General features: G+C 43.4%; 1 long non-coding RNA gene across 1 annotated transcript; it reads left to right on the forward strand.

The window, feature by feature from the left end:
• The first annotated feature begins 8,564 nt into the window (after positions 1 to 8,564).
• LOC120448823 lies at positions 8,565 to 11,622 on the forward strand. The gene is made up of 3 exons (XR_005616147.2): positions 8,565 to 8,685; positions 11,054 to 11,217; positions 11,275 to 11,622. It is a non-coding gene; the product is annotated as an uncharacterized LOC120448823 (long non-coding RNA).
• Positions 11,623 to 13,083: the final 1,461 nt, after the last annotated feature.

Raw genomic sequence — 13,083 nt, forward strand, 5'->3', positions numbered from 1 at the left:
CTCGATCTAGCGGCTATATGTGAAAACTTGTTCAGTTAGTTACAGGATGTCGTTCACAACTTACAACTCACATTTAATATGTCGGGACAAATATATACAAAATATACAAATTTTGTACTTGGTAGTGAGAGGTGGAAACTGTACCCCTCCCAAGTAAATTAATATATTCTTTACAACATTCCAACGGATAAGAAGAGTATATGAAGTTCCACAAACGCAACTTAAATCCGCTTGTTTATTTTCCAAGTAAAATGCGCCGCGAATTCGTGAAACAAATAGTCACAGACGTATGTAAGTACGCATGTTTCGCCTGTTGGCCAGGGCTCGTTGCTGGCTCAGCCTAATCTGCATACCTGTATTTGACCGGGACAATGTTAATGATGAGAACGCGGAGGAGCAGCCTGTCTCGAGAGCCTCCGAGAGCAGGTCCCATTTTCGTTTATCTTTCGGGACCTGGACTGAAGCAAATTGATTCGACTTTAGCCCATGCTTGGTCGGTATCATTTGCGTTAGCTTGTTTGTCATTATGTAATGCATAATTCTTTTGTTGTCTGCGGCTTATTAGCGAATTTACCCTGGCATTGGGCTAATGTCATACCACTTGGAGACAAACTCGTTAATATGAATCTAAGCCCAAGAGAAGTTTGAGTGGAGTTCTCCACTGACATCATATTTGAGACGAAGGCGGGAAACTTGCTAGCTAAATTGCAGTAGCCCACGTCATCGGCAAGGGCTAAAGTAGGAGAAATCCATAATTGCCTGGGAATGCCCAAGTGAAACCAAGTTCACAGAGCATTTGAATTTAACTTGGGCCGACATATTGGGCTCCAAAGTTGAGTTTTCAAGAAATTATAAGTTCTGTAAATGTGGGAATTGTAGTAATACTTTTTTTTATAAATAACTATATACATCTTTACTTTATTTAAGCATTTAAATTAATTGTGACATTCACCAATTTGTGAAGATGATTTCATTGAAATGTTGTTTCAACACGCTATAAATACATATATAGCTTTTGAAGATAAAGGGAGACAAGTCTTTGAGGTCATTCAACTTAGGCTAGCCAGGGCGATTTAGGAGGCAAGTCAAAGTCAAGTCAAAAGTCATAAAAGTATGCAGGCCTGCGCAGTCGGATTGCCTCAGCAAAAGTACGAGTCTACAGATGGTTTGTATAGCCAAAGCTCTGGGCTTGGGTACGGGATTGAGCTGGGGTTGGGGCTTAAGAATGACTGTCTGCATGCGTTTGAGTATGGGTGTATGCCTGTATGGGTACGGCATGGGGAAGTGCGTTGCAGTGGTAATCCTTGGCCATGTCTGCGCTGCCCTTATTGCAACAAAAACTGCAAAAGAGCATAAGAAACAACAATTACAAATGGACGACTTCTTTGTTCTGTCAGCAAGGCCTGCTGCAGTCCAACAGCCCTGAATCAGCATCAGCACCAGCACCAGCACCAGCACCAGCAACAAATCCAGTTGGATCTGAAGCCCAAGTTTTGGGCCCAGTTAAGGCCAAAAGAGCTGCAGTCCGAGTTTTGCGGTAGCAACCCAAAAGAGGGGGCGTTGTCAGAGTCGTCTCCATCTCCATCTATGCGGCAGCTGCTACGCATAAAGCATACGATCGACACTTCGAGAAAAAAGTCGGAAAAAAGTGTATATTTTTTCTTTATAAGTTTTCATAGAGTTAAGAATCTATACAAGGTATTTCAGATAAATCGCATATTTAGATTGAAAAATTTCTAAAAACTGGTTACAAAAATGTTTCGTTTTCATAAAATGTTTCGTTAATCGGACGACTGATAAATATTAAAATTTGATGACCTTTTTTTTAAGTGCTCACTGCGGATGCTGATCGTTTTTACTGGCCAAAACAAAAATGAAGAGCTGCATTCAGCAGCAGCGTCTCTTTTTGTTTGGAAGACGGAGGAGTCAGAAATGTGCAACGTTATCATAACTAAGTTCTTGTGGATGCGTTTGCTTGTGATTTTCCCGAAACGAAACGAAACGAAACAAAACCAAAAGAAGGAAACCGTCTGCATATGCATAATTCATGCTATTGAACCTTCTGCGGTTATGACTGGACATGGACATGGGGCCCTGTACTTGAACCTACCAATCCTCGAAGGTGGGCCAGAGGGACGGGACTGGGAGCAGGGGCGGGAATAGGAATGGGCATGGGACCTCAGCCAGGCAACTAGAAAAATTATAATTTCACAAGTCATAATAGGATTTGCAATTCAAATGCGAGAAGGCAACGCAGACACTAAAAGCAGACTCAAGTCCGCTGGGTTTCTTTGAGATTGTTCCTGTTGTTGTTGTTGCTATTTTTGTTGTTGCCATTTCCTTTTTGTGAAAATGCCTGTGGAAGGAGCAAACAACAATAAGAGGCTTCTCGGCCAGGGCCCAGACTTATGGCCAAGGCCCCGCCAATATGTCAAAAATATTAAGAGACATGGCCAATGGGCCCGGGATCGAGAATAGGATCGAGAATCGGCAACAGAATCGGTTTTGGGTTTGTGGTGTGGGGATTGGCCTGGCTATCGGACGAGAATCATGCATATATATGCAAAGGATAGAAGCTCTCCTCTATAAAGTTGTAAAATTGACAAGCGTTGCAATGCCAAACTCTCAAATAAAGCAATAAAATGCACTAAAACATCGCCAGCCAGGGATCGCAACTCCAAGCCGATCGGTAGCCATCGACCAAATGCAGAAATTAGAAATGAAAGCCAGCGGGTCGCAGCAACAGATCCTCCTGCTCCTTCACCACCAGCACCTCCTAGCCTGCTTGCCCAGAATTTATGCCATTCTGGCTGGCACTTCGCGGGGGAATGGGAAAGATCCGATGGAAAGATGAGCGCGGAAGCATCATCGTTTGTCACTGGCGCATGCATAGGCTATGGGCTCAATTCATGATTCTGCATCGATATCGCGAAGGAAGTCCGCCTCGAGTGACAGCAGGCAGCGCATAAAGATAACAAATAGTATTGCAGTGGGTTGCATCGTAATCATGTCAAGCTGCAAATACCGGTAGCCCCAGAAGGGTAGCCCACAACTTACGACTCACTTAGGGCTTCCTACTTCATGCGAAATCGAGCACAAAGCTCAATTCCAGGAAATTCAAAGAGATGAAGTCGATATAAATTAAGAGAACGAATTTTCGGAATTTGGTTTTTGGCTTTTAGTTCGTCTCGAAGAAAATAACAAAAGACTCAGGCCACGAACTAGACAGTTTTTCCAGCTAAGTACGCAAGCGAATTGTGCAGATTTAATTAGGGATTAGTGTCTGGCCTTGCTCAGCCGTGGCATCATAAATATTTAATGATATTGTCAGCTCCGCGGAAAGAGAGCATACGTATGGCTCTGATATTGACTTCGGACCAGGCTTTTTCCCCGGCTTTGGCTTCAATTTAAATCAAACGTCGCAACGTTGCTGTCGACACGAGACTTGTTTTTGGCCTGGGTTTGAGTTTTGTTTTGGCCCAGCGCGGTTTGGCTGGCCATGGCCTTTTATTTTTAGCATATAGCAACCATATGATCGACACTCGAACTCACTGAGTGTGTGCTAGTTCTATTTTTAGTGGTGCATTTAAGTGGCGACCGCGGCCTGAACTCTCTAGAAAAATGTGTCCCGCTGTGAATTATGTGCCTACATAAATTACCCGGTCAGGAATTAATCATGTTTTATGCAGGACTGCGGCAAAACCTGGCTTAAGCCAGCACGGCAACGAAGGCATGGCCTGTTTTTTTTTCGTTGTTGTGTTGCTTGCCCATTAGGTTTAGTTCTCTGGCCTGGCTTGGTGTGGATCTGGGTTTGAGTGCCTCCAGGGGCACTTGGAGTCGGTCCGAATTTTTGTCTCTGTCCCAGAAATTGGAGTTGAAATGGCGCAGGATGCTGTATTGGCGCCTTCTCTATTTTTCAGAATAGCCAATGTAATTGGAAGAAGCAGTCAAATGTCTATGCCGCATGAGATTAAATTTGTTTTTTTTTCTTGCGTGGGCCAGGCTGTAATGTCATATTATGAACTATTTTGCGACATTTATTTAAAAATGCAGTAGAACGATATTCATTTAAATTATTTTAACACTACGAACTAGTTCCATTTATTTTGATTGGTGTATTCGTATATTTAATGAATCGTAAAATATTATGGAGAAGATAAAAAACTGAACAAATTAAAAAAAAGGCTTAGGTGTCAACTTTGCAGACTCCAAATAAATATTATTGGGTTGAATCCAAAATTTTTCAGGTATAACGTTTTTTTGATCCACCAAAAACTGTATGTATCTTATGTACTAGACTTAACATAAATTTGCTCAGATAACTTTTTTTCGGCCCTATAAGTTATAGTATATATGTTCTTGACCAGGAGCAGAGTCAATAGCAGAGTTGATTTGGCTATGTCCATCCGTCTGTCCGTTTGTATAAACGTCGAGATCTCAGAAGATATAAAATAGAATGTTAAGATTAAATATGCAGATTCTAGAGACATAGACGCATTTTCTTGATACTGTCAAGCCCATAAACCGCCCAAAACGGCCATGCCCACACGTTAGAAAAGTACTTTTTACTATTTGTTTTCTATCGATGCTCCAAAAAGCATTTTAAATGTTTGAGTAACGAGTATCTGATAGTCGAGGAACCCGACTTTAGCGTTCTTTCTTGTTTTATATTTTATTGAAGGAGATTTCTAGGACACCCCTAACCCCCTAACCACCTAACCCCCAAGGCTTCCCTCAAACTTTACCCGCCTCTAAAACTTTAGTGTCGTTGTCCATGGCGAATATGTTGTAGTGGCTGCTGAGACCGGTGTAGTTATTGTTGTTAGCATGTAGCCCTCTATAATTGATACGTGCTGCACTTGCGCGCAAAGACAAAATCTGCCCGCTGGCTATTTGCTTTGGTCAGGCATGTGGAAGAGGGGCAATCCGGGAGGTGACGGCGGGGAGGGGTGTTCATCCTGGACGCCAGTGCAACACAGGTGGGGCGTGGCAGCAGCAGAGGAGGATGCTGGAGGAAGCGGTTGGGGAGCAGGGTCGCCGCCCTGTTTGGCGTCTTCCGTTGTATTGTATTAAATGTCGGGAAAATCGCACGTCCACCCTCGTTTGTTGGCTGTCCTTGCGTCTGGAACTTAGCAATTTCTTAGCAGTGTGGGCACTGGAGGGTTGAGAGTAGAAGGATACTCCTGGCCACCGCCCCACTTGCATGGCATTTTATAATTTAATTTTCATATGTGGCAGCGGCCGACGAATGTCGGGGCCCAGTTCGTTTATCTCCCACTCCAAGTGGGTGTTGCTATCGATTATTATCGATTATTCAGCAGTCCCGGCAACCATAAATCAGTGCCCCCCACTCCCTGCTGGGCTTTCATCAGCTCATTTATCACTTGGGTAAACAGCAGAGGGTACAGCTGCATGAAAAAAAAAAAGGGAAATGAAACAGAAACAAAAGACTCAGGCAACGAACTAAGTGCTGTTGCCATCTTGTGTCGGCGCTGGGATTTTCTACTGATCCTTCGCAGAAATAGGAGGCAAAAGAACTCGCAGCTACCAGCAACAAAAGTGATAATTAATGTGTAAGCCGATCGCCCCGATCCCCAATCTCCTGCCCCGAGAAAATTGTCATCGGCCGGGCAGCGAGGCGCTAGAGCTCCACATGCTAACCGGGGTGCTGACACAAAGCACTTGTCACCCAGCCCGCAGCAAGAGCCAGGAGTCCGATGCCACATATGCCAGTGCTTGCCAGTGATGGTGGCCCGCGCGAAAATTAATCAGTGAATCGCAGCGAAAATCACATGAATAAGCCTTCCCCACAAGATTATAAACTCTTGGCTGAAACTATAGTACTATAGTACACTTTGACCAACACCAAAATTATTGCAATTTTTATTAGTTCTAAGTTAATCAAATGCCCTTAAACGCATTGCTGTTTTTAATTAAGTTAATTTAAGTTAATCTTAAGTGAATAATTAAAAGTGTTGCCCACGATTGTTTATATGTTCGGCTTTATGATATTTACTTAAATAAATATTACTTACTTAAATGAACTTACAGCTCTGTTTAAGCGCTACGTGACCAATGCCAGTGACTGTGGAGCATTCACAGTGATCCCGAGGCCTGCTCATCTTAATCTGGCCATGCGTGTGTTTCCACCGACTCCAACTTCCCCCGCCGGTGTCCGAAACGGAGACATGTCTCCACTGCAGCTGGACAAATTGCATTTGTCGTCGTTGTCGTTTGGTGGATGCTGCCTTCTTTTTTCAGACAAATGTGTGCGGATATATAAGAAAGGCCTTTCGCAGCCTGGGTCGTTGTTATGTGCGTAGTTATGCAAACAGTGGCGGCCAGAACATGTTGTGGCTGCCGTTGGCTGTCGTAATTAAAGGTCAACATTTGCGCAAGTTGTCAATGGCCTGACCATGCAAGGGGTGACCCAAGATTGGAGAGGGTCTGAGAACCAGGACCAGCTAAATAAGTTCCGCACATGAGATGTTATAGGTGGGGGGAGCTGACCGCTGTTAAAAGCGCTTAGAACGTAAAGCAAGAGGATCATACAACTGAATTAGTTTACATTATGGGGGCTTTAGGAATGTCGTCAAAGTTATGATCACGATGGTCAGATTTCTGATTTGTCTCAGTCTTTGGAAACGAATTTCAAATGATATTCGATGACTTCTTAGGTTATCTACAGAAATTTTCTTAGACTCAGATCGGCATCCAAAAAGATCCGCTAGAGAGGAAGTATTTACCGTCTGAAAGACTTTTACCTAGGTTTCGACTCCGGCCTTAGGCTCATTTGCAATTTAGACAAAAGCTAAAATTTCCAAAGATGATTGCTGCTGCTACCTAAGCCTTTCTTTGAGGCTGCGGGAAATTTCACTTTTTCTTTTACGGTTTTGTATTTCAGCTCGGCACTCTGCGTTGCACTTTACATTATTACTATTGTTATTCAACCCAAAATATTTTTAATGAAACTGGCCGAGTTGCTGCTCCATTGCTCGCACAAATTGCAGTCTATTCTGCGGCAAGTGCAAGCTCGCGAAAATAAAGACTACCACTTGGCCATTAAACACTGAGAGAATAAAGCTCTTTGTTCATTCCCACAGTATTAAAATATATATACCTATTGAAATAAAAGTAGATTTTAGTCTTTAGTATACCAAGCCAACACCCAACTTGGGCTTATATTAATAGTTTTAGGATATGGAGTCGAGTTTCCTCAACTCAAATGAGAGCTTAACACTTTTTCCAATTATTTGTTTCCCATTACCTGTTACTCGTAAAGTATTTGTTGAAAAGTATTTTGAACTATTAGGGCTATAACGAGGAGATAAAGTTGTTACATGCACAATTTGGAAAAATGTTTATATTTTTTTGTAACGCGTATCTAAAAGTCGAGGAGTTCGACACTAGCGATCTCCTTGTTCTTTCCCGTTCATATTTGTATTTTGAAAACTAACATTTAGCTATTCTTTTGATTAATGCATAAAACTAGGAAGTAGTTATAACATCATTTTTTAATCTCTGGCAAAAGTCATAGCAGCTATGGCTGGTAGCTTAGTTTTATAATAATTAAAAATCTATGCGATATAAACAAATAGAAAAAATGGATTCTGTTATTACATCTAAATACTTTTCGCCCTTTAAATTAATATAACTTATGGCTCAGTGTAGTCTCATTGCCTCGTCATGCTTTCTTTGCTTTTTCCTCGAGCAATGTGCATTGTGTGATATTTGATGATGTTGTTGCTGCGCTTTTTCCCTGCGCTAATTACGAACTGAGCGGGCTTTTTGTGATTTATTGCAGAGTGCAGCTGAAGGAACTGCGAGGAGGAGGTTGTTGCATCTGCAGTTGCACTTGCTGCAGTGGCTGTTGCTGTTGTTGTTGTTGGTCCCATGAAGCGTGGCACGTGTTGCGTTTAATGTGCAGTTTCTATTACTCTCGCCGGGCTGCGGCAATTGAAAGTGAAACTCAATTTTATGAGGCAGATAGATAAGTCATCTCGAAGGAAGACCGCCGAAAGGGGGTACCAGTACCTCGGAGCTGGCGAACAACTTGCACTTTTGGTTGATAATTGACCTCATTTAAGATGCGGCCGCTGCGATAAAGCTGATAGGAATTAAAAGCGGCATTCATTAATTTAGCCGGACTCCCAGCGGAAGGATGGGCATATTCTATGGGAGATGGAGATGGAGATGGAGACGGAGAGCCCCGGCCTGACTATGATCCTTATCAATCGGCCCTTAGGACTAGACCAAAAGAGAAGTTGACTCGAATATAGTTGCTGCCTATCCGGCTGCTCCTGCTCTTGGTCATTGGCTGTTGCCAATTTCCAATCGCAGCCAGCAATCGCGCCACGCTAACGAGACGACGACAACAACGTGCTGCAGGCACTGCCAGCGAGGGGAGATTTGTAAATATGACATGACTTATTTCAACTAATTTACATAACGTTTTTTTTATGATTTAGCATGGTGCTAGTAGGCTTTGCATTTCTTTTCGCTTACAAATATTAGCCCAAAAACCATTAAGGGTGCGTTCTCACTTTTCATAACTCAGCAATTGTAGAGTATAGTATTTACCAGAAAAAAAAAATTTTAGTTTAATTTTTAGTATTTTCATGTGATGGCAAATTTACGACATTTGCTTTGTGTGCTACTCAATCAAGATCGCGCGAAATTGGCAAAGTAAGAAACAGTAATAATTCCAATTGCTTTGAGTAGAAAAAATGTTAGTCGTATTAAAAATACGACCATATATATAGAACCTCAATAATTTGGTTTTGTTTAGTTCTCCACTGTTTTATTGACATTGACTCGTTACCTTGATCATAACTCGAACTTAAGGGATCGTTCAGTGCCATGTAAAAATTTTAGATTGTAATCTGCCAAAAAAGCTAGAATTGGGACAAACTCTTTGGGCACAAAACTTCAGTCGCTCAATTTGACTATTCATGAACCGAAATTAACATTCAAAAGATCTTCGGCCAATTCAGACAATATTATATTCAGATATATTTTTAATAGAGATATTATTCCTGGCAAAACTCAGTGAGCCACCCACGAATGAGAAACGCGAACTAAGCCCGGGACGCGCCTTGCAGTGGTTGCCGCTGCATAGGCATCTGTAACTTTTCGCGCTTATCTAAGCCATAAATCTCCGATGGCGGTAGGCAAGTCCACAAGGCTCCTAGTCAAAGACCAAGTCCAAGTCCAATCCAAGTCCAAGTTTAAGCCCAAGAGCAACTCAAGTACGAGTGGAAGTCGTGCGGGCGTTGGTTTGGTAATCGGCGTGGTATATTTCGCAGTGGCTACTTGATATCAAGTGACTAACTTTGAGACTGGCGAGCTGAATCCGAGACTGACTGGCAATCAAAGGCGATGTGCGATCCCCGATTTTCGATTTTCGATTCCCGATCCTCGATCCCAGATTCCCAGCCGCGAATTCGCGGTTTCCTATTTCCAGCGCTCCATCATCATCCTCGGCCGTCTCTAATGGGCTAACGTCACACTTCTTATCTAACAATAAGTCTCGGCCCAGTGGAAGGACCGGTAGTAGTAAGTGCGACCCACATACGCGACCAGTTGGCTTGACCAAAAATAAACACAAAAGCAGCAGCACCATTCTTTGCGTTGCCCTGCCCTGGCCTGGCCCCAAATCTCGCCAATTCGATGGAGGAGGCCAGAGTCCAGGGAGCAGGGAGCAGGGAGCAGGGAGCACGGAGCAGGGACCAAAGACCCCAGACGGGATTTCCAGTGGCTCAGTGGCAATAAATTTCAATTTGCTGGCTGCTCGCAGCCAGCTGAGCTCCTACTCCAACTCAAAACTGCAAGCTGCCTGGCAACAATGCAATGCGGAGGTAAAATGATAAAAATTCGATTACATTCAGGTGTGAAACTCACTTGTACTGCAGCGTTTTACTTGTTTTTGTCCTCTACGATCTGGTAATTAAGTATCTGGGGTACCGGGCACGGATAGATATCTATCTGACGTTATAAATATTTCCTCTCGAAATTCGGTGTGTGGAATCATTTTAAGTTTGAGTCTAGACTTCGCATTTCAGGCTAAGTGTCAGGATTTTTTACGTTTCTTATGTTTTATTTTTTACCAATTTCTAAAAAAATATTTTAAATTGCTTGCAAATAAGTTTAGTGAGAAAGGTTTGGCAGTTGAATACTTTTAAAATACTAACAATACTAACATGGTTCTATTTACCCACTGAAGTAGGACTTGCCGTAGCTCTTACTACGATTGGCTTACATTGCGCTGACTTTGTTTGGGATTCTTTGGGCCAAGACTAGTATGGAACTCAAGTCTTGGACTAAAATATGCTGGGAGTCAAGCTCCGTTGGCATCCTTATTCCACCATTGGATTCGTAACAACTTTGCTCTAAGGCCCTTGTTGGTCATTAATCATGCGCTGTAAACGACAAGCGTATAAGTTACTACGCGATTGGCCCCGAAAAAGGCCATCGGAATTGGGCTCAGCGAGGGCCCAGAGCAACCAGGAATGGCTTAGAAGAAAGCCTTCGTCTGGGCCTCCGCCTAATTGGATGCAGATGGGCATTACGAACCCGACCCCAAAGACCCGAATCAGCGATGCGGACAACAGCAAGTTTTGGTGATTGGCTGCTCGCCGATTCCTGATTGTTGATCGTTATGATCAGATTCGGTAGCCAAGGCGTTGTTGTCCAATTGTTTGTATCGATGCTGGCCAGAACCTATGTATCTATGTTCTAAGGGAACTTTGGAAATGGTAGTAGAAATGGTATTTATTGAATAAGTAACGTTCTGGAAGCTTTAAAATAGAATATTTTGTATTAGTCAATGGAATTATTCAATGTGATATTTTATAAAACAATTAATATAAGCCATCAAAATCAAAGCAATTAGGCAGATTTTAAGGGGCCTCAAATAATTAAAGAATTCACAAACCACAAAACCTTAGCTAAATTCCCTTTGGTACTAAGTTGCAGAGGGTAATACTTCGGTTTTGTAAAAAATATTTTAATATTTAAAAACATGCGGTATCCAGTATATGCATTTATCTATTAGAAAGTACACCCCTTTGAAAAGTTGGCCACGACTGCGTTAACTGGGTTTTGCAGGTTTTTGGATATCTAATGTTGAATTGGATTTGGCTCGGCATGCGATGGATTTGTGTCATAATTGAATTGCCCCGCTTGCAGATCTACACGCGATATTCGCCGCCCAAGCGGGTAAGTAATTAAAACTGGTTTTCACTTTTTGCCCAACGGAAATCGCTTGCATCGCAGTGTAGAGGACTGGAAAACTAATTTGGCCGCGGCAGATGGAAACCCTTTGCGTCATGTGGACGTCGTCCGAGGAATGTTCCTTTGGGGCAACACCCACAATGGACGCTGGAAGCCGTCAACAGCCATTAGCACTTTGGCACATAATTGATACGTGGCTGGACCATAAAGCAAAATGCATAGACATCTACCTGGACAGACCCGGGCCCACGAACGCGACTCGCCGCGCACAAAGCGACGTTGTAGGAAAAGGAATTCCTTTCGTTGTGTCCATTCCCGCCATGTTCCTCAGATTTTTCCGCACAACACCTTCGGGGGCGTTGTGCCATATGACACCATCACCATACCGAACCGCAGCACAGCACTCTTGCCACAGAATCTGACGTAGGAGAAGGGCTTTGCTTTGGCTTTGGGTTTGGGCTTGGGCTTGGAGTCTGGGACGGGCTCATCCCTTCGGTTCGGTTCCGTTCCGTTCCGGAACGTAACTAACAATTTATTTAATACGCTGTACGTGCGCTTTAATAAAAGGCTCAATCAATCTGGGAAGCTAAGAACTAAGAACCAGCCTGAAGACTGCTTTCGGCCGAAAATGTGACCGAATTGGGGGTACACTTATAAAAGTGCTCAATGCAAAATGAACTAAGTTAAATAGAAGAATGACCGACTTTGCAATCTAATCAAATAAAAATGTTTTTAAATCTGTATTACTAAATTGGCAATGAAAGAAATGATGAATTGTATTTAAGTTGTGTTTGTTAAACCATTGTTTCTAATCACTTTAAGTTAGATACTAGCAGAAAATAGATTAGACATATGTACATATGTCATGAACTTGGACTCAAAATCCCTCTATTTGGAAGCATTGCAATGCATTGTACTCAACCAAGCTTCACAGACCCGAATCGAAGCGACCCGAGCTGAACCCCTTTGAAGTGTGCATACAAAGTCCCGCGGGCTCAGGGCCTCGAGAATGAGGAGCGACTCTCCGTAGTGACAGATAGATAGACAACGCAGTCTTGGCGACGAAGACGAAGAGGATGACGCTTTGATGACTATGTCGATGCCGATCCTTTTGGCGCTAATGCAGACAGCGTGTCGAATGGCTTTTTTGTGGAGTCGGAGCTGGGGGCTCCGAGAGGTTTTCGCTAATGAAGCCGTAAAGATATGTATTATTCCATACATTTAACAAAGCCCGCCTTTGACACCCACACACATGGCACACACAGGGCAAAAGAACCTCTGACGTCCTGATAATCTCAACCAACTATATGCATTTGACGACGAGAAATGCACTTAATTTTAACCACAATTAGCAACGCAAAAGGGCAACTCGAATGCCAATGCGAATGGGAGTTGTGCGAAGGGAAGGTGCGATCGGCGGGCGTTCCCGGTGGAGATTATGGCCAAGAAGAGTTCTTTTCCTTATTGCAGTCCCTCGGCAATCCAGGCTTCGGCTCCGGCTGTCTCTCAAACGCCTAACAAGGTGTCAATATCTTAAAAATGTTATCTTTCTGCACATAAAACTCAAGCGGATCATAGTAAATCAGCCTTTGGTCAGGCGGACCACTGCGGCCTGGCACCTTAGAGCCGAGTTAGCCACCATCTGAAGGCCTTATGCTTGGCTCGACCAAGTTCGCCATCGGGGCTGACCCCACCACTACCCACTCCCCACAGCACAATTGACTCCCCCTGCCCTGCTCCCCCTTCCTAGCCAGCCCCAATGGGCCGAGCTATGTGCCTTTTATACGCCGGATTTACGAGCAAACTCTCCACGTCGTCCACGTCGTCATCGCCGTCGGAGCGTCGTGGCCA

Source organism: Drosophila santomea, chromosome 3L (assembly GCF_016746245.2).
Source record: "Drosophila santomea strain STO CAGO 1482 chromosome 3L, Prin_Dsan_1.1, whole genome shotgun sequence".
Classification (NCBI taxonomy): Eukaryota; Metazoa; Arthropoda; class Insecta; order Diptera; family Drosophilidae; genus Drosophila; species Drosophila santomea.